The sequence below is a fragment of the Pituophis catenifer genome, unplaced genomic scaffold, assembly GCF_029215685.1.
Source record: "Pituophis catenifer annectens isolate HBS135680 unplaced genomic scaffold, rPitCat1.0.hap2 SCAF_3, whole genome shotgun sequence".
In the NCBI taxonomy this organism is placed as follows: Eukaryota; Metazoa; Chordata; class Lepidosauria; order Squamata; family Colubridae; genus Pituophis; species Pituophis catenifer.
In genome coordinates this window covers 95197583-95225212 of record NW_027256883.1, presented here as the reverse complement: position 1 = coordinate 95225212, position 27630 = coordinate 95197583, and positions in this window count along the sequence as shown.

The following is a 27630-nucleotide window of genomic DNA, read 5'->3' as shown; positions in this document are numbered from 1 at the left end:
GAGTGGTCAATGTACTTGGAGGTAGGAGGGTGAAGAGGATAATTAGCCCCAAGCACAGCAGAGGCATGAGCTAATCACCTGGGTTGACAATGAGGGCAGGTGGGTCAATAGGTTAAAGATCTGTCAAAGCTATTAACTGTATTTAGGTTTGCCCAGAACAGGTAGTCCTCAACTTACAACAATTCATTTAGTGACTATTCTAAGTTACAACAGCCCTGAAAAAAGTGACTTACGACCAGTTTTCACACTTACAAGTACTTCGGCATCCCCTTTTGATCAAAATTCGGATTTTTGGCAACTGAGTCATATTTTGTGATGGTTGCAGTGTCCCAGAGTCATACAATCCCTTTTTGCAACCTTCTGTCAAGCAAAGTCAGTGGGGAAGCCAGATTCACTTAACAACTGTGTTACTAATTTAACCCCTGCAGTGATTCACTTAACAACTCTGGCAAGAAAGATAATAAAATGGGGCAAAAATCACTCATTTAATGACAGAAATGTTGGGCTTAATTGTAGTTGTAAATTGAGGAATACCTGTAATCTACTATACTTTCTCCAGGGAATTAAAAATTTGAAACATTAGAAAAACATAGAGCCTTGCTGAGCCAAGCTTTTCTATTTCTTTTGTTATTTAACCTTTAATAACACTTTCAGCCATTTTAATTAATTGGCCTATACTCTTTTGTATCCCTCTCCCAATTCATTTTTAAGGAGGTACATTGGGCATTTTCTAGTCTTCAGGAAAAGATGCCAGTTTTGTAGACAAATTGAGTATTTTTTCAGAAAACCAACAATTTCATATTTGAGTTATTTAGGAATCTGACAGTGAAGATTATCTGATTCTAGATATTAGTTTATTTTTAACTTGTCAATTGAACTTACATCCAAGCATTGCCTTCCTCTACTGTAATTCACCTGATTTCCTAAATACAGCATCTCTTCTATGTCCTCAGTAGAAGTAAAGACTACATTCAGTTTCTCTGCAATTTCCCTAATCTCCTTTAGCCCACCCATAATAATTTTGCAATTTTGGGGGTTTGTTTACTGCTTTGAGTATAGTTATCTTTTTTTTCTCTTACCAATCTTTGCCATCTGCTACTCAATTTTTTTTTTGTTTTTTTTAATCATTTATTAACTACTTGCATTTATTTTGTCAAAGAGCATGTTTTAGTTGGGGATCTCATTTGACAAAGATTTTATTTTTTTTCAAGAGCTTTCTTGCCTCTGATAGTTTTCAGACACAGCTTGTTAATCAGTGAGATAAAGTGATCTGTATATTCCGACAGTTTTATAGGTTAATGATGTTATTTTATTATTTATTTATATTTCCTATTTCTTAATCATTTATCTCCCTCATATGAATTTGTGCCAGAAACAGCCAGTGGAGTAGAACATAAATATAATATGATAAGTTAAGTCAGTTCTATTGATATCTTGATACCTTATTTGAGATTTGCTGAATTTGAAATAAGTTTAACTTTTCTTTTTCAATTTTTCAAAGATAGTCCCACATTAAACTTAAAATATAAACTAGGCTGTGCTGAGTTATTGGCCAGATTTGAGCTCCAACCCCAATCCTTCCTGTCCCCAATTAGTTGGGAAATAAACCGCTCCAACTTGTTTCCAACTCTGGATTTAATTCAAGAAAACAGAATTCTATTGTTGCTGGGAGAATTCGTCTTACAGAACAACAATAATGCTAATAAACCCTTTGGGAATAACCAAGAAAGTGGTCAAGATCCAGTGACTACAATGCAGCCACAGCTGTTTTCATCTCCTCTTCATGACAGCCACCTCAGTTCAGAGAAAGCTTAAATTTATGGAAAGCATTCCCACAGGATGATCAATTATGGCTCTAAATATCTAGCGAGAGTGAGAATAAGCTGTCTGTTTGTGTAAGGAGAGAGAAATTGTTGTTACTTTCTTTAAAATATATCTTGATCTTCTCTCTGCCACTTTTCTGATTACAGTATAACAACTCTGGGGCTTCCCAAGCAAGACTGCATTCCCAGGTCGGATTCAGCATGAGGACGAAGACAGTTTTGCTCTTCATCTCCTCCTATTAGCAAGTGCTTGTTGAGGTCAGTTCTGCAACCTCCTCAAAGCTCTTTTTGAGAACAATGTTATAGAAATATCCTGCTCTTTACCCCCCTCAGTGTAGTTGGCCAGCCACTTAGATTTCCATTCAGTGCTAAAATGTCTTGTCCCAAAAGCTTGGAAAGGAGTGACCAATAGTGGTCTGATAACAAAGGAATTCTCAGTTGCAGACAAGCTTATTAATCACAGAATCACAGAATCCCATATTCCTCTTTCCTACCCATCCTCAATCAAGATGTTTTTCATAAGCAACCATCAGTTGTTTTTTCAATTCTCCCTCCCTGCTTTTTGATTTAATTTTTGATGTGGCAGCCATGGTAGCAAATTGTAGCATGACAGATTTCCAGGGCAGCATCAAAAGACTTACTGTATGCTTCATGGAGGATCTTGAATAGGGTCAGAAATAAGTAAGATATTTCAATCATCTTAATAAATATCTATTCTGAATTGCATTAACCCATAGTAGATTTGAGCTTTTCTGAGAATCAAAAGCACATGCCTAGTAAAAAGGCTTTCAGAGCAGCTTTAGTGCACACAACTTGGTACTACCAAGAGCCTTGGTAGTACAGTGGTCTAAGGCACCCTGTTATTAAGCTGGTTATTAAGACCAGCTGCCTGCAATTACTGCAGGTTCGAATCTCACCAAGGCTCAAGGTTGACTCAGCCTTCCATCCTTTCTAAGGTAGGTAAATTGAGGACCCAGTTGTGGGGGCAATAAGCTGACTTTGTATAAATATACAAAAGAATGAAGGCTATTGCTTAGCGCATTGTAAGCCGCCCTGAGTCTCTGGAGAAGGGCGGCATATAAATCAAAATTAAAAAAAAAACAAAAAACTGGGCAGATGAACTATATACCAACAGTATTTTAGACTTATGGAGCTTCAGCTAGTTCATTCTGATCAACCACTGATCAGAACATCTTCTGCCTCACATGAGTTTGAGGAAAAGGAGGAGAAGAGAGATGGCTGTCAGTCCCATTTTAATTTCATATCTTGGATTTCTCTTGAAATAGCTTCATTGAAAATGTTACACATCAGAAATGATAAAAAAAAAAGAGTCCTGTGCAACTTTACAGTACAATTGCCATACTATGGAGCAATTGTCATACTGCACCAGCTTTTGAAATCACCTATCCAAGGAGGCATGCAGTCTATCTAATAACTAACTTAGGTAATTTATCCTTAAGGATACTGTAGTTATTGGTAGTGTACAACCATTTAAAGGTACAGGAAAATCTTTATGTTGGCAGATTTCATCACATACAGGTAGTCCTTGACTTACAAGTATTTGTTTAATGACTGCGTGAAGTTACATCATCACTAAAAAATTAATTATAACCAGTCTTCACACTTACGACTGTTGCAGCGGTCATGTGGTCAAAATTGTGTGCATGGCAACCAGCATGTATTTATGACAGTTGCAGCATCCCTGGCTCATGTGATCACCATTTGCCACCTTTCCAAAGGGTTTCTGACAAGCAAAATCAGTGGTAGAAAGCCAGATTTGTTTAACGACTGCATGATTCACTTAACAACTGCAGTTATTCTCTTAACAATCATTGGGTGCAACTCATTTAAGTGCCTTGCTTTGCAACAAAAATTCTGGTCTCAACTGTGGTTGTAAGTTGAGTACCTGTATCAGGAATTTTCAATGCAGAAAGGAACTTAAAAGTAGAACGCACAAAACATTTCTGATTTGAAAATAGGGCATTTTGACCTTACTTGCCCAGACAGTTGTTGGTACAACCCTGGAGCACTTCTGGCAAGATTGGAATGGCTGCTGAGAACTAAAATTGCAATGTTTCCAATTTGAAATACCATTACTTAAAAGCCTATGATTAGGGATGCCTGGCACTGACACAGCAGGATTACTGCAGGCTTGAATACTGAAACAGGGGAACTAAAAACCTTTTTATTGACATGTTTTTGTGATGCAAAGGTACAGGCAGAGGTGTCTCTCTTTGAGAGTCCATTGGTTCTTTTCGGGAGCTATTTTGCAATAGCAAAAAGTCTCTGATGGAAGGTCACTGGCAATATTTCCAGTCACACTGAATGCATTTTTGTAATTTTTCTGTCACTTTTGTTTTTTCTTTAAAAAAAAAATACTTTAATTTTCTCAGGCTGAGAACCTATGTGTTCTGGCAATTATTCCATCTGCATGGATCTGGTCTCTGTTCCATCCAGGGAAAGTTTATTCTACCAATTATCTTTGAATGATTATTTTAATGTCAGATAATTGGCTCTCGATAGTGATTCCATGTCATTTATTAATGTTAAGTGTAATCCTGAAAATTCTGAAGACATGTTTTAACCATATGTGGGCAAAGCCTGGTTTTTAATGATGTATTTTCATCATGGAGAGCCTCTGAGAAGAAATGTGCTTTTAAATATTTAGAAAAAGTTGAAGGAATAATCTTAAAGCTTTTGTATGTTTGTAAATAATTACAGCAATTTACTGCTATACCTCATTTTTTTTTTGATAATAGAAATCTCTCCCCCTACTCCTTTCTGGTCAGTTGCCACCAACTTTGTCAGGGGAAAGATAATTCTGTTGTTGCCAATTATTTCAAATGAAACAAATTTCAGTTTTATAGCTAGTAGTCATCTTTGTGTCACTATCTGTGCCATTCAACCATAAATGTCTGTTATATTCCCAAGGGATTTCTGGTCATCTTTCATTGCAGATGGATCAGATCAAGCCATTTGGGCAGACAAACAGAGAGGAAGCCCCTATCTCACACCCTCCAGCCTGACTTTCCCTTACAGCGGCACAAAAATAATGTCACGGAGTAAGATCTGTGTGCATTCTAGAAGTGGTGCTTCTGGTATTCTCTGTGACACAGCAAAGGATTCCCAGGCATTCCTCTTGGATCTCACATGCTGCTGGTGATCTCACCTCACTGCTTGTGTTGCTTATGCAAGCTGAATGAGGCAATAAAATGAAAACAACATCCTCACTTTTTAATCACAAATACATATTAAAGCAAGAACTTTGTCAGGCCAAAGTAGAGTTGTCAAATAACCCCAAGAATATTTACTACAATTAGGTGACTAAATTGCTTAAAAAGCAAAAAAAAAAAAAAAAAAAAAAAAACACCTGGGAAGAGGGATAGAATTATTGGGGTTGATATGCAAAAGGAAACCACAACCCTTTTCTAAAACAGGGAAAAGGTAGGAGCAGAATTCTTCCTTCTTTGGAAGCCAGGTTTATCACAATTGTTTAGGGACCAGGCATCCTACCTTAGAGTTGGTTCAGGCAAGATGATTTGAGATGATTGTCTGATGACTCTTATGTAGAAATGAGCTATGACCTAACACTGCAGACAGGATGCCATCATCCTTACCACCATTCACGTCTTAATTCAGCTTTTTTTTTTTCTCGGTCGGATTTTTTCTTCCATGTCAGTTGAATTCACATATTCAACTACCTCTCTCAACAGATGTCGGTAAAAAAAACCAAGCCACCTAACAAGTGCCATCCTTCAATGAACGAGGTCACGTACTCTGTACATGGTCAGGGTTACTTTTTGCTGCCTTCAGCAGACGTTGAAGCGAAACCCGGAGACAAATGAAACCGCGCCCTATTTACTGGCTGGAGCCATGGAGAATTTGCCCAAACCTCCTTTGGTCCCCACTGGGCTTTGCGTAGAGACCGGAGTCGCTTGCCACGCGAAGCTTTCCAGACTGGACCATTAGGGGGATTGAAGCGGGCTCTGGCGGCGGCAACGGGGCGTGGGCTCCCCCGCCGGTCCACCGGTTCCCCCCAGAACGGGATTCGCTGGAAGAGGCGGCGACAGCAGGCGGGACGGCCCCGAAAACGACCCCGCCCCCAGCCTCGAGGAGGGGGCGGAGTCGATCGGCGAGAGGGGGCCCCCGATCGACGGATCTCCGCCGCTGCCAGGCCGGCTAGAGCGCTAAGCTTAGCAGCCGCCAGCCGGGGAGCCCTGCCTATGGCGCAGCGCCTCGCCCTCGCCGAGCAGCCGCGCGCCCTCCGGGCAACAGCACTCGGAAGCGGCTCGGCGTGAGCGGCGAAGGAGGTTCGGTTCGGCTCGGCTCGGCTCGCTCCTGACGGCCGAGAGGGCTGCCCGGGCGCGTCTTGCTTCGGTCCGGGAGCTGCCGCCGGCATCCTTCGTGGCGCTCTGCACCGCGCCGTCCGTTGAGATGCTGCCGCCGAAGAGGGGCCAGGCTTGGCGGCGCAAGAAGGGGCTGCGCGCGGGGCAGCTGTGCCTCCTGGCCTCGCTGCTGGGGCTCCTGCTGCTCTCGTGCGCCCGGGCAGGCCAGCGGGCTGGCCGCTCAGACGCCGCAGCCGGTGAGTGAGAAGAAGGGGGGAGTGAACCTGCGGGGTCGCGGAGCGGGGAGGGGAGGGGAGGGGAGGCGAAGAAGGGACTCCGGCAGCTGCGAAAGGAGCCGCGACGCGGCGTTGGGGAGAAAGCAACCAGCCGCCCGGGCGGCGTGGAGGTGCTTTGCTGCGCCCATACCTGCCTGTGGGTTCGGTGATCGGGTGTCCTGCCTAGGGGCTTCCCTCGTGAAGGGCCGCGCTCTCTGGCATCCCCCTTTCTGTCCTTCGGATGAAAGGAATCCTGATGCTCGGATTTGTGGGTTGGGTTCAAATGTGGGGGGCGTCATTTGCGGGATCGTTCGCCCTTTCCCAAACGTGAAGGGGTGGGGAGAGCTGTCCCTACCTCCATAGTCTTTGGGGTGGTCCTCGGGTTCTTTCCTCCTCCGCCACCTTACCTGGCAGGTGCCGTTCTGTGACTCCGGTCTGCAGACAGGGAATGGACATTGCGGGAGCCTTCACTTGTAGGCTGCAGGCAACTCGGATGGCCGAGCGGGCTCGGCAGTTCTTCCTTTCCTTTCCCCGAAATTCTCCTATGCCAGCCCCATTGGAATGAGCTGTGCACTTGCCTGCTCCCTCACCGGTCCCAATAATGTGCTTTTTTTCACAGAAATATTCCCGGGAGGTTGAAACATGTCTTACTGAAGAACATCAGGAAATAAGTGGCCTTTGAAGTTTCTAACTGATTCATTGAATTTGCCTAATAGTTTAATCACCAACTGGCTAACCATATTTTAATTTAGCATGTTGTGTGACCTCCATCCTGTGAGGGTTCAGTAAATTAAAAGTACCTAGGGAATGGGGCTGAATAAACTGTGTTTTAATTAACCATGGTTTGGCATGTTGTACAAATGTGACCACTAATCACCTGGGCTGGCCTGAAGTTTGCTTTTCACATTACTGACTTCTACATTATCCCCAGCTATGGAACTTCCTCCAGTGACCTAAGGAACTACTGGCCTAAATGTTAAATGGAAAAGCTAGAATTTGGCTTGGATTCCTACAATTGAAGGACCTGTATGCACATCTCACTGGGATTGTAGCCAAACTGCATATATTACCAAACTGACCTTCATTCAGCTTGTGATCTAATGCATGCTTTTAGAAGGCTGTAATATTTAGATTGCATTCTTGTACTCACTTTCTGCTAGAAATATGCTTAGCTGAATTCAGTGGGCCTATTAAGAACACATGTTTAGGCTTGAGCAGTTAATGAAACCAAATATTAATAATATCTTTCCAGAGTGTCAATAATGAATCTTTCCTCCAAACAATAGCTTATGCTCCATTCTTCCTAGCTGTCCCCCATGCTACCTTGACTAGTAGAGTGGGGAGGAAGAAAAGAATTTAGTGGGTTCAAGCATCTACTAGTGCTGTTACTAGTCCTCACCTAATAGCCTAGTAATCTCTTCCAGCTCGACATGGAAAGAGATAATTAGTCTGTCCTCTATCAATGTCATTAAGTTGAGTATTTTTGAGCAAGCTGCAATTTTTCAGGTTTTCTTGGCCTTAGATCAGCAGGACTTATTTTTGTCTAACCTTAGCTAGAGAAACCATACAGACTGATGTGGTGCTGAATAGCAGATAATAGAATAAATAAACATTTTTTAATTTTTTTTTGGAATACTCTATGAATAGTTCTATTGACATTTAACTGACTGATAAACTGATTCTTTAGTTGAAATGATAGAATGGATCAATTAATTCTTCACCAATGTGCAACTAAGTTTTTACCATTTGGTAACAATTATTCTTAGCATCTTTGCATTGAGCACATGCATTGCCATGGGTTTTTTCAATGGGGCAGATGATAATGATTCCCTATATGGGTACAGGTGATGGTAGAGAAGGTGTGTCTTTCTTTATAGGTTCATGACGGAGGTGAGATTTGAACATTTCCATCCATTGCTTAGTTAGTCAACAAGACTGCTCTTGTTCTACTGTTCTTCTGTTGTTTTATTGTTTTTTCTAGTTTAAAATTCCTCGGAACCATGATTTTCTGATGTTACTTCAACCAGCTAGATTTTACAGTCTCACTTGTCATTCTGGACTTTCATAGAAGCATCTGTAATTCCAGGTTGTTTGGCACCATTGTGACAGCCAATCAGCATTTTCAGGAATTACATATATCTGTTCAACTACGGTTGCATAATTAGTGGAAAGGCTCTTCATTAGATTTCTTTTGTAATTCCCCTATGCTGCTAAATTTTGTGATGGGAAAGGCTGTGTACAATATCTCACCTACCTCTGAACAAAAGAAAATCCATCTGCATTTGGTTTATGTTTATGTTTCATATCATGCAGAAGAGTCACTGAGTCACATACATAGCCCTGGGAAAGTGAATGGTTGAATCTAAGTTAACACTTCTCAATTGTGAGGGCATGCAGTGGAAAACTGAATAAATGTATCAGAACTAGATTATTTGTTTTGCCCCTACTAGTGTTACTGTATTCTCTGAAGTTCTTGTCTACCCATTGAGGAACGTGAGAGTGTCTAGTATAACATAAACCTGACCTTGATTAGTGTCTTGGAGATCTTATGCCAAACTCTGTTACCTGAACTAGAAAACATGAGAGATTTGTTCTCCTGTAGCATGCATTCATAAAGCTTTGACCATGGGAATACTTGTGTTAGATTACGGTATATCCCACTTACAAGTAGTCTTTAGGTAACAATCAATTTTTTTATTCAGTGACCATTAAAGTTACAATGGCTCTGAATGGAGCTGACTTATGATGAATCCTCACTGTTTTGGCTGTTATAGTGTCCCCGTTTTCAACATTCCCTACCAACTTCCCACAAACAAATCAATGGGGAAGCTGGCAGGAAGTCAGAAGTTGTGATCATATAAGGTCCTTACTTAATGACCAATGTAGTCCTAATTTTACAATAGCAACTGGAACTTAGCAATATGGACATATGTTATACTTTATGACTACCTCACTTAATAATGGAATTCTTGGCCCCAATTGCTGTCATAACCTGAGGACTCTGTACACTATTCTAGTGTAGAGTAGCACATTATCTGCAGACTACCAGTAGACTCGGCACTCCAAAGAACATACAAGAAGCTCTGCTGTCTTTTCAACAAAGCTGTACTGCTACCTATGAAAGTGCTAATTCCTGGACAGTCCCATACTATTACTGCTTCAATATTAAGGGGTTCAGAGAAGGGGAGATAGAATCCTACCAACAAGGGCGAAGAAAGGAAAACTTTTTCAAAGTTTTTTCTTGTATGCATGTGTGTGTGAGTGTGTGAATGCCTTTAAATGAGTCTTAACTCCTAGCAACTGCCTAGTGTCTGCAGTATCCTTGGCAAGATTTTTGGAAGTGATTTGCCATTGCCTTCTTTCTTGAGCTCAGAGAAAATGAATTGTCTAAAATCACCCAGCTGTGCCTAAGGTTGGAGTAGAACTCATGATTTTCTATTTTCTAGCCTGGTGCCTTAACCACTACTTTCTTGTTTTTTCTTTTGAAGATGTTTCATTTCTCATCCAAGAAGCTTCAGCTCTGACAGGATAGTGGGAAATGGAAGGATTTATATTCCTTGCAGACAGCTGGTAATCTGACAGCTGGTAATCTGCAAAACATTTTCAAAACAAAAAAACAAAGTCCAGTTGCCTCCTGAAAAAGCACCTTTGGGACAACCACGACCTGGATGACTGAGATGTAGATGACTACAGACTTTTAGCTGTACAATTTGGGATGAACACCCTTTGAATGGTGTGGCAGTAGGAATGGATGATTTCCAGAGAAAAATTGCAAACTACAGGAACCAGGAGCACTACTCAGGTGACTCTGAGGACACGGATAAACCTCCAAGTGTTTCAAAGACCCTCTAAAAGGATGCAGATTACCAGCTGTCTGCAAGGAATATAAATCCTTATATTCTCTACTATTCTGTCAGAGCTGAAGCAACTTGGATGAGAAGCAAAACGTCTTCGAAGAAAAAAACAAGACAGTCCAGAACCTCCTGAAAAATAACCTTTGGGACAACCATGACCTGGATGACTGAGAATCTCTATTGACTGAGGTTTTCTTGACAAGGCTTTTCAGAAGTGGTTTGCCATCACTGGAAATTTTTAAGAAGAGATTGGACAGCCATTTATCTAAAATGATATAGGATCTCCTGCTTGAGCAGGGGGTTGAACTAGAAGATCTCCAAAATCCCTTCCAACTCTGTTATTCTGTATTCTGTATTGCCTAAGTCTGAGAGAAAGTGATTGCCCCAAGTTCATCTAGCGGGCTTTGTACCTAAGGTGGGACGACAAGTCACAGTTCTAACCTGATGCCTTAACCATTACACCAAACTCATATATATGCATGGTATCATGCCAATAAATACAGGTAAGGAAAGAAAGAGAGAGAGAGAGAGAGAGAGAGAGAAGAAAGAAAGAAAGAAAGAAAGAAAGAAAGAAAGAAAGAAAGAAAGAAAGAGAAAAAGAAAGAAAGAAAGACAGGTATTGGCCAGTGAACCAGACATTGTGATAGTAGACAAGGATGGAAAGACAGCAGTGGTGATAGATGTAGTAGTGCCAAGTGACAGCAATATTAGGTACCGATAGAAGGAATATGAGAAGCTGGAGAAGTACCAGGGCCTGAAGGAAGAACTAGGGACAATGTGGAATATAAATGTGGTCCCAGTGGTTGTGGGACCATTTGAGGCTATGACTCCTAAACTGGAAGAGCGGCTCTAGCAGACTCAGGAACAGCATCAGAGCCTTCTGTCCAGAAGAGAGCAGTGCAAAGAACAGCTGATACTGTGCAGAACCCTCAAACTCTCTGCCTCTGGCAATTAACCCAAGAATGAAGAAGACACATGTCACCCACCGAGGGGAAAAGGGAATGTGTGTGTGTGTGTATCAGAATCCCTTACATACTTCAATCAATTGTGTCATTCATTTTCATTCATAATATGTTTTGCCTCATATTCAGTGGTGGGATTCAGTCAGTTCGCACCACTTTGGGAGAACCGGTTGTTAACTTTCCGAGCAGTTTGGCAAACTGGTTGTTGGAAGAAATCATTAGGGCAGAGAACCGGTTGTTAAATTACTTGAATCTCACCACTGTTTATATCTTATATTGTTGATAAAAATAATGAATCGCTGATAAACAATGATGAAGAATGAATGAAAAAGAATGAGGGAGAAACAATGATATCTGAAATGTTTGTATATGCATGGCACACAGAATATAAGTTACAGCACATTTATGTTACAATGCGTTAAGCAATAGCCTTCATACTTTTGTATATATATACAAAGTCAGCTTATTTCCCCCACAAACTGGGTCCTCAGTTTACCTACCTTAGAAAGGATGGAAGGCTGAGTCAACCTTGAGCCTGGTGAGATTTGAACTTAGAGTAATTTTAAAAATGAATGTGTGAAATTATATATAACTTAAGTAGCCATATGTGAAAGAGCAACATGTAGAAGGGCAAAAAAGTGCTTCTCTGATATAGGCTTATTACTATTACTATATTATTATTATTATTATTATTATTATTATTATTATTATTATTATTATTTAATCTTTAGTGAGATTCACAGCCTTTGAGGCTGGTTAATAGCTCAGCAGCTTGAGTCCTAACCAAGGACCTAGGAACTGTTAAGGTATCGTCAGAGGATGTAAGCTGTTCCGAGTAAGGTGGTTTTTTGTAGAGACAAAATGTTCAAGTCTGGCAAATTTAGAATTTCTAAATAGCGGGGTAGCCCTTTGGGTATTGTTTCAAGGGCTCCAATTACAATCGGGACAACACACAATTTCTTTTTCCACAGTTGCTCAACTTCAATTTGCAAGTCCTGGTACTTTGTGATTTTTTCTTGCTGCTTATCTTCAATCCGTGCATCACCAGGTATTGCAATGTTAATGAACCATACTTTTTTGTTTTCAACTATTGTTATGTCAGGTGTGTTGTGGACCAAGTGCCTGTCAGTCTGAATCTTAAAGTCCCACAAGATCTTGAGTTTCTCATTCTCTAAAACTTTCTCAACCTGATGTTCCCAGTGGTTTTTGCTGTACTCAAATCCAGACTTCTGGCACAATTTCCAGTGAATGATCTTAGCAACACGGTCATGGCATTGTAGGTAGTCAGTTTGTGTAATTTTGCTGCATCCACTGATCAGGTGGTCGACTGTCTCATCTTTCTCATAGCAGAGGCGGCATTTGCTGTTGGTGGTAACATGTTGAATTTTTGCCTTCATGCAGTTTGTGGTTAGGGCTTGTTCTTGAGCTTCAGAAAGCCAAAATAAAGCTTTCTGTTTCTTTTTTCAGTACTCCTGATCTTAACCAGTTCCAAGTTAGTTTCTGGTCAGCTTTGCCTTCAATACTTTTCAAGTATTGGCCATGCAGAGCTTTGCTTTTCCAATTTTCAGCTCGCTGCTCAATTACTTCTTTCTTATATTCTGCTTTTGTTTTAATTGTCTTTAAAAAGCCTCCTTTATTTACTTCCTTAATCATTGGTTCTTCACTTTTCTGGATGTAATCATTCAAGCTGCGTTTTTCTTCTTCCACAGTCTGCTTTACTTGTAGGAGTCCTCGACCACCCTCTGCTCTTGGTAAATATAATCGGTCAACATCACTTTTAGGGTGCAAGGCATGATTCATTGTCATAAGCTTCCTTGTTTTTCTGTCCAAATTGTCTAACTCCATCTGGGTCCAGTCAGTTATTCCTGCAGAGTATCTAATCACAGGTATAGCCCAGGTATTTATGGCTTTTATGATGTTCCCTCCACTCAATTTGGACATTAATATCTTACAAATTCGCCAAATGTACTTGGCTGAAGTTGATTCCTTGACTTTATTATGCATTAAGTTTTTAATAATAATAAATAATAAAAATAATAATATATTATTATTATTATTATTATTATTATTATTATTATTATTATTATTATCTTCATCATTATTATTATCATCATTATTATCATTATTATAAGATCAGCAAGAATTTCTTTGAAATTTGGGGATATGGAATCTTGACATTCTCCACAACATGGCAGAAAGTGGAGCCCTTGGTTCTCTCTGAGCTTGGTTGCTTGCTTTTAGACATTTCATTACCCAATAGGCAGCATCATCAATGGAGGTGAATGTGGAACATGCTGTCTGTTTATATGCAGTACTGTAGCTTGCCTTGCCAATTTTGGTGGGGGCATGGTTTTCTTCTTTTGAATTAGCATCTTTCACCAAGTCAAATCCAAATTAAATCCAAATCCAGAACAAATTCAAAAGAGAAAATTAAAAAAAGAAGAAGGAAACAAAAAGACCACAACCCATCCCCTCCAGCAGCCCATATTCAGATAAACCAGGATCAGTGCCTGACAAACAATCAGGCAGAAAACAATACCGTAATCAAGAAACCATCAAGGTTATTCCTGATCAGTTTTTGAAGTTGCCAATCTTGGGGGCTACTGACAAAATAAAAGAAACAAAGCTCAAACTGGGCAAACAATCAGTGAATAGTTTGCTGTTCTGAAAAAACTACTCAAATATGGTAAACCAAAATCCAAATTATAGCTTAATGTGATGAATAAATCCTAATCCTGACTCTTTCTGGTTTTTTCCTTGCTTGATAAACTGTGATTAAAACTAATCCTGGATTATGTGTGCATATTAAAATATTGTGGTTAATCTATCAACAAACCACATCAATCTTTAGCTTTATGAGTGAGCTAGGCCAATATTTATAAGCTTCCATGGGAACTTGAATTCTCATACTGGAGGATGAGTCTCTACTTGGGGAGGTTCCCCTGCCAGGTACCCATGCCCATACATAACAAGGCTACCTTAGCTGCAAAAGAAACTTTATGACATTGGTGCCACCCATAATAACGTATACTCAACTGTGGGGATTATTATGGCAGATAAAGATTATTTGCATATAGGGATAGTTGTGGCAGACAAATACTATAATCATCTAAATAAATAAATATGACTGCTTTTCACTAAGTTAGAATTCACTGTTTCTATCAGTTGTCTTCAACCTTTCTATGAGTGGTCTAGATACAATGACATATCCTGTTGAAGTGTCTAATGCTGTCTCTTTGATCTATGGTGTCACATTTCTGACATCTCTGTTTCATTGCATTCTTTAGCATAAATAATCATTCTTCAAAGGGCCGCTATCTTGTTAATTCTTCCTGTCTTGTAAATTGTATACATATTGAATTCTTTTTATTATCTAGATGGAACATTTGTGCTGTACCCTTTCCCCTAGAAGTTTACAAAAAGGTACATGGAATTATTTCATCATCACAATAATCCAAATATTTCCTGAGAGTTACCCAGTGGATTTCATGACTTTATAAAAATTCCAACCCAATTTTTTCTAACCTATTTTCTAATGCTTTGTCCCTAACTCATATAGTGTTGGTTTGTTGAAAAACACTGTTGAAAAATCTAAGCTATCTTGTTCTCATACAAGTGTAGAAAGCATAGTGTAGAAATCAAATAGCTGGGTGCACTGAATTACACTAAACAATTAAATGCACAATTATTGTATAGCTTGATATGATATGTGAATTCAGATGCAAGTCTCAATTTATTTGTGGTCTGTTCAGATCTTTAGTTTATTGTTGTTTTGCAAATGAAGGTAGTTGCTTTGAATTCTTTCTCATACCTGGCATTTTCTCCCAATCATATCTGAATGAGATGTGTATGCTGCGAACTAGTGACTATTCTGATTTGTTTATTTGTTTATTTATTTCATTTATGTAGCTGCCCATCTTAAAACAACTCTGGTGGTTAAATCAATAAAACAATATAAAATAGTATAAAACTAACAGCCATAAAACTAAAAATAATGATGGAATGTGAACCTGGAGAAGCTGTGTGTGTGTGTGTGTGTGTGTGTGTGTGTGTGTGTGTGTGTGTGTGTGTGTGCTGTCAGAGTTTTCTCAGAGAGAGGCCCAGATTAAGGCAGTTGCTGTCCTGAGCTAAATGGGGGAGGATGTTCATAGTCGCCACACCTTAACATATATCTAAGAGGTTAGATGGTTATAGCTTTAGTTTGGCAAGATTCTGTCCACAATGAAATAAAGGATTGGATTCTGTTGGATCTCACTGTGTCATCTTTGGGTCCAGGCCTGACAAAAACAGAAATGTCTGGTGCCACAGCCAAATTTGATTAATGTACCCACATTCTTGTCTTACCCTGACCTTGCCTTATCCCAACACTTAAGGGAAGAGCCATCTTTTACATGATCTCCAAAATGTTAAAAGGGTAGGAGTTTATCAGGTCTCAGGGAGGAGAGTGTTCCATAGGGCAGGAGCTGTAACAGAACAAGCACACTTTTGAGGAACCACAAGATATAAATGTTTAAGGAAAGGGATCTGGAACATGTCCACTCTACTGTATCGCCTGTGAGGAGATAGACAGATGTATTCAGGAAGAGGCGGCCCTGCAAATAACCTGGTCCCAGGCCATGCAAGGCTTTAAACATATAATCAGCAGCTTAAATTACATCCAGAAGAAAACTGGGAGCCAGTGCAGCTCACATAAAGGGGTGTAATATGAACAGAGACAACCCAACACTGTATGTGCTGTTGCATTTTAGACCAGTTGTAACTTATGTGTGGTCTTCATATACAGCCCCATATATTTTTGGTATATGAAGCATTAGATTTGCTCTATAGGTTGGTTATCCAGAAGTGAATATGGAAGTGCTGTTAGAAAATACTACAGCTTTCATTGTTCGTGGTTTATAAGTATCTGTTCCTTTCTACAATATTGGGCTAAGGCCGTGAGATCATTTCTGGTAGTGTTGGAACGTTGTTGATATAGAATAAGACAGGTAGATCTGTCAGGTAGACCTGTAGATCTGAGAGGTAGACCTGTCATTCATCCCCTTGTCATGGTCAGATCACAGTTTGGTGACAATGAGTTTCTCAAGAGCTGTATCTCTCCTGTAGGGAGGCAGGACCTATTACATTGGTCCACCCCGTCAACTAATGGACTCGGATGGGTTCCAGAAGAAGCTGGGAGTTATAACTGCAGATTTACTGCACAGTCCAGCTGAGCCTTTAGTCACTGTTTGGAATAGGAAAGTGACTGAGGCTTTGGATAGGATTGCACCCATGTGACCTCTCCTCACCCGTAGACCTCTCTGTATACAGAGGAACTGAGAGGGATGAAATGCATGATGAGATGTCTAGAGCGCTGCTGGCAAAAGACAAGGGATGAACGCGATTGAACATGGGTAAGAGCTGCTATTAAGGCCTACCTTAAATACTTCTCCACACTAATTGCATCTGCAGATAATTGCCCAGAGACCCTCTTTATGGTGAGCCTCTTGCTCCTGGGGAAGGAGGAGATTGAGGTCCACCTGAAGGGGTGCACTGAGGAATTTGTGGATTTTCTGGAAGACAAAATCGCTGACTTCGTTCCCCGTTAGATGCCAGCGTGGTTGCTGGTCCAGTGGAAACTCCTGAGGCAGTTCTTGCCCTGTTATCTGGTAACAGTTTGACCCTGTTGCTCCCAAGGAAGTGGACAGGCAAGCACCTGTGTTTTAGATCCGTGTGCCCCCTGGCTTGTGAAAGCTTCCCAGGAGATGACAGGTGGGAGGACTCTGGCGGTGATTAACGCTTCCCTACAGGAGGGGGTAGTGCCCCATCACTTTAAGGAGGCTGTGGTCTGCCCTCTTCTTAAGAAGCCGTCACTGGACTCCATCCTGTTGGACAATTTCCAACCTGTCTCCAATCTTCCCTTTTTGGGGAAGATTGTTGAGAAAGTGTTTGCGCAGCAGCTCCAGAGGTTTCTGGATGAAACAGATTATCTCAACCTCTACTAGTCAGGATTCAGGCCTAGATTTGGGACAGAAATGGCATTGGTTGCACTTTTGCATGATTTCTGGTGGAAGCAGGATGAGGGTAGTGCATCCATCCTTGCTCTACTTGATCTTTCGGTGGCTTTCAATACCATCGACCATGGTATTCTCTTGGAGCGGCTTCAGAGGATGGGAGTGGGAGGCCTTGTACTATCCTGGCTCACTTCCTTCCTCTGCCACTGCTCTCAGTCAGTGTTGATAGGAGGAGAGAGATCCAGCCCTCACCCACTACTTTGCAGGGTTCCGCAGAGCTAGGTACTCTCTCCGCTCCTGTTCAACATTTATATGAAGCCGCTGGGTGAGATCATCAGCCACCATGGGCTGAGGTATCACGAATATGCTGATGATACTCAGCTGTATGTCTTGGCCTGTGATAAGTTAAGCAATGCCGTGTCCTCCCTCTTGCAGTGCCTGGAGGCTGTAGGAACTGGATGGGGAGCAACAGATTGAAACTAAACCCTGGCAAGACTGAGTGGCTCTGGGTTTGGGGTTCATTGGGTCATATTGGCACATCTGGGAAAACACGAATCTGAAAGCTTCCAGGTTTTCCCCACCCAAAAGAAAGTTCAAGTCCCTGCCCAGCACCCACATGTCCATCACATAGTCCAATCAATGCATCGTCCCAACTGAAGATGCCTCCCAGTTACACTACTCCAGGTGTAGGCCAGGATGTCCTTGACTCTCAGAGAAAAGAATGTTATGGCTAGATATCTCCCCAACTCCATATAATCCCCAGTTTCCCACAGCACTAAATGTGGCAGCTCTGAGGATCCAAAGTAAAAGATGGTTTCCAGGACTGACAGGTTGTAGTTTCTGTTCTTCCCGTATACATATCTATTGTTACCTAAATATGCACAAAGGTGTATTCATGTGTTTGTTTTAATAGGTCCTACTGCACAAAATATAGGTCACACTCTGCCATATATAGAAACCACATGAAAGGAAAGTCACAAGGTCACAGAGTAATGTAGCAGTTATAAAGAAATGTTATGCTTGATCATGCAGCCTACTGACAGCCCCACAGCCCTATCACCTGACTTGAGCAACAGTCTCCCAAGTGAAGTTTCTATACTACTGATAGGGTGATATGATTGGGAGCACCAGGGAAATCAGGAGAACCAGGCAGTTCAAATGGGTTTAAAGATTTTTTGCAAGCTTAAACTGTCTACAAGAATCTGAGCTAACAGCCAAATGAAATTGGCAGAGGATAAATGTAGAGGGAATTCAAGATGGGCTGGATTTAGATCTCTTGTGGGTGCAAAGGGACTCATGACTGATGATGTGTTTGACCCCTCCCTTATGCTCAGCCTAGTCATCTACTACACAGAATGACAATACAGCCTAATGTAGGGGCATGGAATAGATGGTTATTAATTCAGAAGTCTTCTTATTGGAAACAATAGTAAAGACCTTTCTTGGATTAAGTATTAAATTATTCTGTTGATGAAAGATAGGTGTAGATTGAAAATGTGCAATAGGCTTTGCTCCCTAAATCCCACTTTGGCTTCCTGTGGAGTTTCTTTTGCTAAAAAGCTGGGACATTGTCTCTTACCATTTTGTACTGGGGGAAATTTTAAAAACATCTGTAGTGGAAGTTTACAATAAGCATAACATTATTTTTAAAACATAAAGAAACTACTACTTTCTGTATCCTGCATCATCAAAACACAGCCCTGCCCTACTCCTTGATTCCCCCTAAAATGCATACCCCAAAATATGAGACTAGGCATGTGTGAGCCTTCTCCCAGGTTTTGTGTGTCGAAGCAATGGCTCTGCCCCATTTCTAATGGATTTTCACATCTGTAGCAAGTTGATGGCAGAATGTTCTGGTGATACATCAGGAAAATTCTGACCATGCTCCTTGTAATCTTAGTATTTTATCAGGGAAACTCTGCCTATAGCCTGCAGCTTGATCCTGACAGGGCTCAAGGTTGCCTCAGCCTTCTATCTGTCCAAGATCAGTAAAATGAGGACCCAGATTGTTGGGGGCAATATACTGACATTATAAATCACCCAAAAAATGCTGTAAAGCAAAGATCCTCAACCCCCAGTCTGTGGACTGGTACCAGTCTGTGGCATGCCAGCAACGGGCTGCGCAAACAAGCATACAAACCATGCTGTCTCCGGTCTGTGGAAAAACCTCTCTCCATGGAACTGGTCCCTGGTGCCCAAAGGTCGGAGACCACTGCTGTAAGGCACTATGTGGCGGTATATAAGTCTAAGTGCTATTGCTATTATCATAGTATTATTTTATTATCTGATACTATTCTGAAATTTGCAGGGCTTTCATGAAGAACACATAAACTAGTGATCTTGGGCCCTGTAATATAAAGTGCTTAATTCAAAGCCAGACCAATCATAATGTAAGATGATGCCTTGAATCAAGGGTTGGTAGACTCTGAATTCAGTACTTACATGCCCAGGATCCAGAAACCTGAGTCAGGTGAACAAGCCATTCTCCTAGAATTAAAGGATTCTGAATCCAGCAATTTTTTTTGAGCTGAACAGAGCTCACCCTCTTTCCATTTCAAATGCTTCTCCTGGGTCCCCCAATTTTTATTTCAGCTGCATAATTTATGCAAAATTTGAATGTGGGGGAACTTGTTGAAGCACGATGTCTGAATACGGCTTTAGTATACTGAATACCATTCCTAATATTTGGTAAGCTTGTGAATTTTAATTATGAGGCATGCAACTGAAAGACATTACACAGATTTCCTTTTTTGGGCACAGAGCAAGTGGTTTGATGGAGAGTGTTTGCTGAGGGGGATGCTTGCTCCCAGCTGTTTGGATCTCTTTGGAGGTGTTTTGTTTTTTGCTTTGAGCATACACACACACACCCCATCTGTTTTTTCAAAGGACATCACTGTTTAAAATGACATCTTAATAAATAAAAAGCGTTACTCGGGACTGGCTGTACTACACAAAATTAAAATAAAACTATTTTTGACCAAGGCAATTCTTTATCTTGAAAAGATGAATTTTCCATACATTAAAAATGAGGTTTCTGGCTGCTGGTGAGTGATTGCCTTGCCTCTCAAGCAGGACTCGGTCCTAGTCCCTGCAATGTTTTGATTTTAACTAGAAATGTTGGGGATTAAATTTGAATTTATTAGATACAGGGTTTCTAGTCCCCTGATGGAATTATCAGAGCATTAAGCAACTCAATACTGAGTTTATATGCCTGCTTACTTCAGAGACAAAGACCTATTCAGTTCACTAGCCTTCTTGTCCAGCATAAATCTTATTTCCATCCTTATATGAATGGGGAAAACTGGAGGAAGGTGTTCAAGGCAATTCTATCTGGTTGTATAGATAAGAGGTGTGTATCCATGTTTGAGTAAATAAAACATAGACAAGAACCTTTATCATTCTTAGAGGCAGATTATTCCAGAGGTCAAGGCACTGTTAGCTATATAGAGTCAGATTTATATATTATTTACATTTAAAACAGATTCTTTAGTTGTTGTATAGCAATAGCACTTAGACTTATATGCTGCTTCATAGTGCTTTACAGCCCTCTCTAAGTGGTTTACAGAGTCAGCATATTGCCCCCAACAATCTGGGTCCTCATTTTACTGACCTCGGAAGGATGGAAAGCTGAGTCAGCCTTGAGCTGGTACATGACAATATAAAGCAAACATACAAAAACATCATCAAAAAAGCAATGTGATAAAATGCAGAAATAAATGAAAAATATTAAAATAAAAAGTTGATACGTCAGGCTGTTAAAATACAAGTGAAATACAAATGAAATGAAAAATAAAAAAATTAAACTATCCAGGCAATAAAATTAAACATAAACCAACAAATCCAATAGAGACTTTAAGATAAGACAAAGGATTTATATAATAATAATAGATGGCTCTGACAAGTGAAAGAAAACAGTATTGGCTCCATTCAAATGTTCCTGAGAGATTTCATAACTGACTCACCTTTGAAATGTTCTTCTTTCTAACAGTTTCTTCTGTGCTTAGACCTTAGACTCTAAAAAGAAGAACTTGAGGTGCTAAAATAGGAAGAGGCAGGTTATTTGACTGCAAACAATTAAAAGCATTACTAACGCTTTGAATGATTGTCAGAAATGAACAGGGGAGCTATATAAATATGGCACGATTAATGTCAAATAAGTCCTGATTAAAACTTTCCTGGCCATTTTTTGCATTAGTTGTTGTCAGAGAATCTCCAGCGGTAGTCTCATGAGTTCATACATCATGGATGGGCATAACTACATAGTCTACCTTGTAACAGGAGAAGAAGCACCAGTATAAGTACTGGTGCTAATGAAGCAATGGTGGTTCCAAGAACTTCTTCACTTCTTTAGTCAAGCTGTTTTTGAGTAAGCCAGGGGAACATGAGAACTAGAAGCTAATTGGTCATAGTATTGGACTGGGTCAAGGGAAATCCAAGTTCAGGTCCTTAATGAGTGAATCTACTTTATGTGACTACTATTTAGAGCTCTCAGAGAACAAATGAGTTACAAATATAATATGATACTTATTCAGCCTTATTTGTGGCTGCAAACTGCGCCTCTTTATCCCTTGTGCTATGAGTTTGCAACTGTAGACAGTGATATTTGGAGAGCTGTGATGGATTTTGGAAGGATGCAGAAAGGATTATGTGGAAGAAGAATGTAAAAAATTGAAGTCTGTGTCAATAAGGGATTATGATAAAATAATAATCTGCTTTTCCAATTTGCAGTACTTAAATTAGAATACTCTAATGCATGGATTTTGTACTGCTCTTAAAATAATGTTGTTATCATTATTAATGTTTTTACAAAGTGAGCTGCCAATAACCTTGAGGAATTAAATAATTTTTTCTAGATAAATTGTTTCTTTAGAGAGGATGTGCCATGGTTTAGAACTTTAGATCAACATGTTGATAGCATTTTGTTTTAGAGAAGATTTTATAATGCAGGGTTTTAAGATAAAGGGCTACTTTTGTCTGTTGTTATTATTTAGTGTGTGAAGGGAATTTTTTTAAAAAGTGGTTAACGTGCTAGTGTAGAAACCTGGAATTCTAGGCCTTCCTTAAGCATGAAAGCCAACTGGGTGACTTTGGGCCAGTCACTCTCTCTCATCCTAATTCACCAAAGAGGGTTATTGTTGTGGGGAAAATAGTAGGAGGAAGAAGTATTAGGTATGTTCACCATCTTGAGTTACTTATAAAGGAGGAGGGATAAAAATCTAATGAATAAATCTAATAGATAAATAAAATGACATACAGTGACCATGTGATATTGCCAAAGAAGCGTGGCAAATTACAAAAAGAACAATGCAGCAACGTAAACAGATCACAAGTCTTCAAAAGAAATCTTGAGAGGTAGGAAGAAGTGGAAAAATGGCAAGAATGTTGAATGCCTTCTCAAAAGTAGCATCATAAAAGCATAAAAAGAGTCACAACATGTTGAATCAGAAGACCAAAGGCATCCCAGTCAGGGGTGAAATCCAGCAGGTTCTGACAGGTTCTGGAGAACCGGTAGTGGAAATTTTGAGCAGTTCAGAGAACCAGCAAATACCATCTCTGGCTGGCCCCAGAGTGGGGTGGGAATGGAGATTTTGTAGTATTCTTCCCCTGGAGTGAGGTGGGGATGGAGATTTTGCAGTATCCTTCTCCTGGAATGGGGTGGGAATGGAGATTTTGCAGTATCCTTCCCCTGCCACGCCCACCAAGCCACACCATGCCCACCAAGCCATGCCCACAGAACTGGTAGTAAAAAAACTGGATTTCACCACTGATCCCAGCATTTTAGTCTTTCAGTGCCCAACCAAAACAAGGAAATAAGCAAAATATAAATGCAATAAAACACTCCTACTTATGTTCCTACAACTGCTATTTGTGTTCATTCTATTTCTTTTGATTCTAGATGTAACCTGATAGCTATTATGATGAATATTTAATGAATTTGTGTTATCTTGTGACTTTGAGTATCCAACCAGGGTTTAAAAACAATGTCATCAAAGATCAACCCAATGAAACAAAGAGACTTCTCAATAGGCATCTAACTTCTGACTCTGAGCATATCCAGGTCTCCTTCTGTGAATCTGACAACATCTTATATTTTATATTTATGAGGAGGAGAGACAAAGGATAGCAGTACTAGAGATGAGTACTTTTTCAGCAAATCTTGGTAAAATGTTGAAAACTTTGTTCAGAAATATCAATAACAATGTGCAGAATAAAACTGCAGTACAATGAGAAAAACAGCAAATTGTATAAAAACAAGCTTTTGGATTTGTATACATGTATGTATAGAATATAAGAAAAAATAGCTGCTCATAGAAACATAGAGTTGGAAGGGATGTTACCAGTAGTAGACATCTAGTTTTGGTGCAGGATCCACTATAGCATCTCTGGCAGATGATTACCCAGTGTCTGGTTGAAGATCTCTAGAGAAGGAGAACTCAACATATCATGTGGCAGTCAGGAAATTCCTCTTTATGTCTACCCTAAATGTGCTTCCCCATAGTTTTAATTTGTTGATTCTAATCCTGCCTTCAGAAGTAACAGACAATGGCTGTATTCTCTATTTTATATGACAATCCTTCAGGTATTTGAAGTCTGCCGTCATATTTTGCCTTACTCATCTTTTCTATAGGCTAAACTTGCTCAGATACTTTGATTATTCTTCATGGCATCTCATTCCAACCCCATCAGCTCATCTCCTCTGAAGTTGCTTCAGTTTGTCACTGTCATTTTTTACTGGGCATGGTCTCCCCAGGGCACAGTTGAGTGGAACAATTACTTCCTGTGGTCTGGATTCTGTGCTCCTTTTTTAATAGACCTCAAAATAGCATTTGTCTTTTTAGAAACTATATCACACTCCTGGCCCATGTTTAACTGTGGTCAACAAGGACAGCGGTATCATTTTCACAGGTACTACTGCCAAGCCAGATTTCCTCCATTCTATTTTCCTTTCTATCCAGAGGCAGAATTTTATATTTCTCTCTATAAAATTCTACCCTATTCATTTTAGACCACTGTTCAAACCTATCTAAAAATTAACACTAGTATTTAAATGACAAACTTGTTACTTGGTAATACAACCTTTCCTAACTTGGAATCCTTCAGCTGTATTGTACTTTGAATCCTATAATCTCCAGCTTGTACACATGTTCATATACTTCCTGTTCTTGATGCTAGAATTTTTGCAAATAAAACATTAGGCTCTATAATTACTTAGATATTTTATTCATTCAGCAAATATGTTTTAGGTATACATCTTAAATAAAGTTTGTGACTGATACAAAGGTGTATTCATTCATTCATTTGTTCAACTAGTGTCTCATTGCATACTTCAGCGACAGCTAATAGTTACAGTTGGCTCAGGATCATATAATTAACTCAATTATGATAACATTATAAAAATATGTACCCAACCCCAAAATATTGGTAAAGCTATGTGCTAAAAACTGCATCTCTGAGTGTTATTTCAACAATGAGGCTGCTAAAGAAGTTCTTCCTCTGTTTAAGTGCTTAGTTTTTATCCAGAGTTGAATTCAGGGGAAACCATTTATAAATAGGTGGGGAAGCTACCAGGACACTTTTGACCAACTGGCACCTGGGCCTTCAAGAACACATTTATTTCATCCTCTGCTTGCAGCTGTTTTGCACTTTTTCTAAACCAATGTCATTCGAAACAAAATCCAACAAATAAATGTATGCCCGGTGCTTGAAAAGGACATTTAGCCTGCCTGAGGGAGATATGGGTAAGACTGATGACTGCACACTACTTTGTTTAGTATTTCAGAGAGTGCGTCAGTTCTCTTGCAAAAGGCAAAGGAAGCTGGGCTACCTTTAATAGGGGAGAAAAACCATTTTTAGTTGGAGCCTGCAAACACATGAAAAGGTTAGGTTCTTCTGTTCCCGGAGTCCACTATTTTAGCAATCTAAATCAGAAATATCACAAAGGAGAGCTTTGATTACTAGTTGCAGCATTTTTTGGAACAGGAAGCCGTCATGGCAGTGATTTATGCCCTTAATCTCTTTAAGAATAGACTATTGCAATGTACTCTACTTGGGGCTGCCTTTGAATACTTGGAAAATACAGTTGGCAAGGAAGCAGCTCCCAACTTTCTAGTGGGTGAAAGCCACTCCGACCATCCAAGACTGATTTTTTAAGTGCTACATTGGCTGCCAATAGGTTTCTGAGTTCAGTTCAACAAGCTAATTGTAGAGAGTAAGGAGGGTGATCTTGTGAAGATATGCAAGTGATTTGGTAAAAAAAAAAACCTTAGCAAAAAGGGCTGAAATGTTTTTTAAAGTCCTAAATGAGTTTTGATTAGCATTCGGAAGTGTCTCAGGTAGATACCTAATTCACTAAAGTATAATGAGAAGGAGATACCTTCGAGTCAGACAAGATTCTGTTTGTTTGTTTGTTTGTTTGTTTGTTTGTTTGTTTGTTTGTTTGTTTGTTTGTTTTTTAAGAAAAAATATTATTTATTATTTATTAATTTAATTTGTATGCCGCCCCTCTCCGAAGACTCAAATGTAAATGTATATTTCTGCCCAACTCATTCTCAGGTAGCTTTCAAAGATGAATTATTATAGTAAATCTCAATGAAAGTAGTTTCAGCCTTCCTGTGGAAATGATTTTTATGGTCTGTTCTACATAATGGGAATAACATAAAAATAACCTATATAGTCCTTATACACCTTAGCGCCACATGTCCTTAAAACTATCCTATACTGTACATTCCATCAAGGAGGGATGCTTTGGATGTCTGCTGTGAAAGATGTGGGGCTGGAAGCCTTCTCAGTGGCTGCCTCACTGTTTTGGACCAGTTTGTCTCCAGAGGTCTGGATGGCTCCCATGAGTTGCAGGAATGGGTTCAAAATGGTTCATTTTGTGTATTTGTGACTATTTAATGTGTACTTTTCATTATGTTTCATATTATTAGGTTTTTAACCCTAATTGTGGACCATATTTCTGTGATTTATGGAGATTCTTCTGTGGTTTTTAATCTATTTTATGTTTTATAAATCACTTAAGTCTTGTGATAAAGTGGAATTTAACTGGTTCCAATAAAGTAAAATTAGAAAAGTGGAGAATGACATTTGTTTATTTTATTCTTTATTTTTTATTACTGATTGATCAGCAACTATTATCAGCTAAAGATGATAACTAATACCTCCCAAAGCAACACTTTCTTCTACAGTGCTGATGAATTCCTTTATTTATTTATTTATTTATTTATTTATTTATTTATTTATTTATTTATTTATTTATTTATTTATTTATTTATTTATTTATTTATTTATTTATTTGAGGAGAGAGAAAACCTGGACATGGAATGACTATTTGTACTCATTCCTCCACCTCTACAAGTCTCTACTGCAAGTTTGGATGCTTTCCTACTCTTACTGGGTTGGGAGCAGTGGGTAAAAACACAGAACATGTAATTAGTAATTAGGTTTGAACATAAAAAAATACAGCCTCTGCATGCATTAAAATGCACATAGTTAAGTTTTTTAATTGACCATCTTCCACAAAAGGTGAAATGTATGCAGCTGTTTGTGGCGGATAACTATCAAGGCATAATTCATAGAACTGTGCATGTTTCTTAAATGTTCTGAAAGAAGTGCAAGCATAGCCCCTCTCAGTTACTCCTTAAAGCAGCCCTCATTTTCAGGTTTCCATGTGAGCCTGAAAAACAGTGCATTAAAGAGTCACTGCATTACGGATAAAGTGTCCCTCATCCCTGCTCATTTGGAAACCTAAAGAAAAGATATGCTTTAAAAATAACAGAGAGGAGCCATAGTCATACTTATGCAAGTTGCAAAACATTTATTTCCAAGCATTTTTTTTGAAGTTTATACAGCCATGTGAGAAAATATGGCTGCTTAGTAATGTCTTGGATTGGAGGATGAACTTGGATTTTTGAAAGGAGCAGGTTCAAAGTGTATCAGAAGATTGAATAAACCTGAACAACAGGCAGGAATGCATTGTCAATGTTTGCTTTAATCTCTAACCTATATCATTGCTGAGGTTTGCTTCCCTAATCTTCTTTCCAGTGTGGGATGTTCTCATATGAAGCAATTCATTACTGACATTTCTCAGCCTCTGAAAGTCATGCCATATCTTTGGAGCTTATTCCGGATATCTCTGAAAAGAAAGAGTTTTCCATATCAGGCTCTAATGAAAAAAAAAAAAAAAGAACAAGCAATCTGCAGTTCCAAACTTGGATATTCCTTTATACTGCAGAATATAGCAGGAGATTTCTGCCTTTAGGCTCTCTTAACTCCTTGTTCCCTAAGAAATATTCCAAATCTGTAGAAAGGAGGAGGAACACACAATAAAATGCATCTTAAATAGTAGCTGTGGAGGGTTTGTAAGCAAGCAATGGAAATCTTCCTTGTATATAGGAAAGA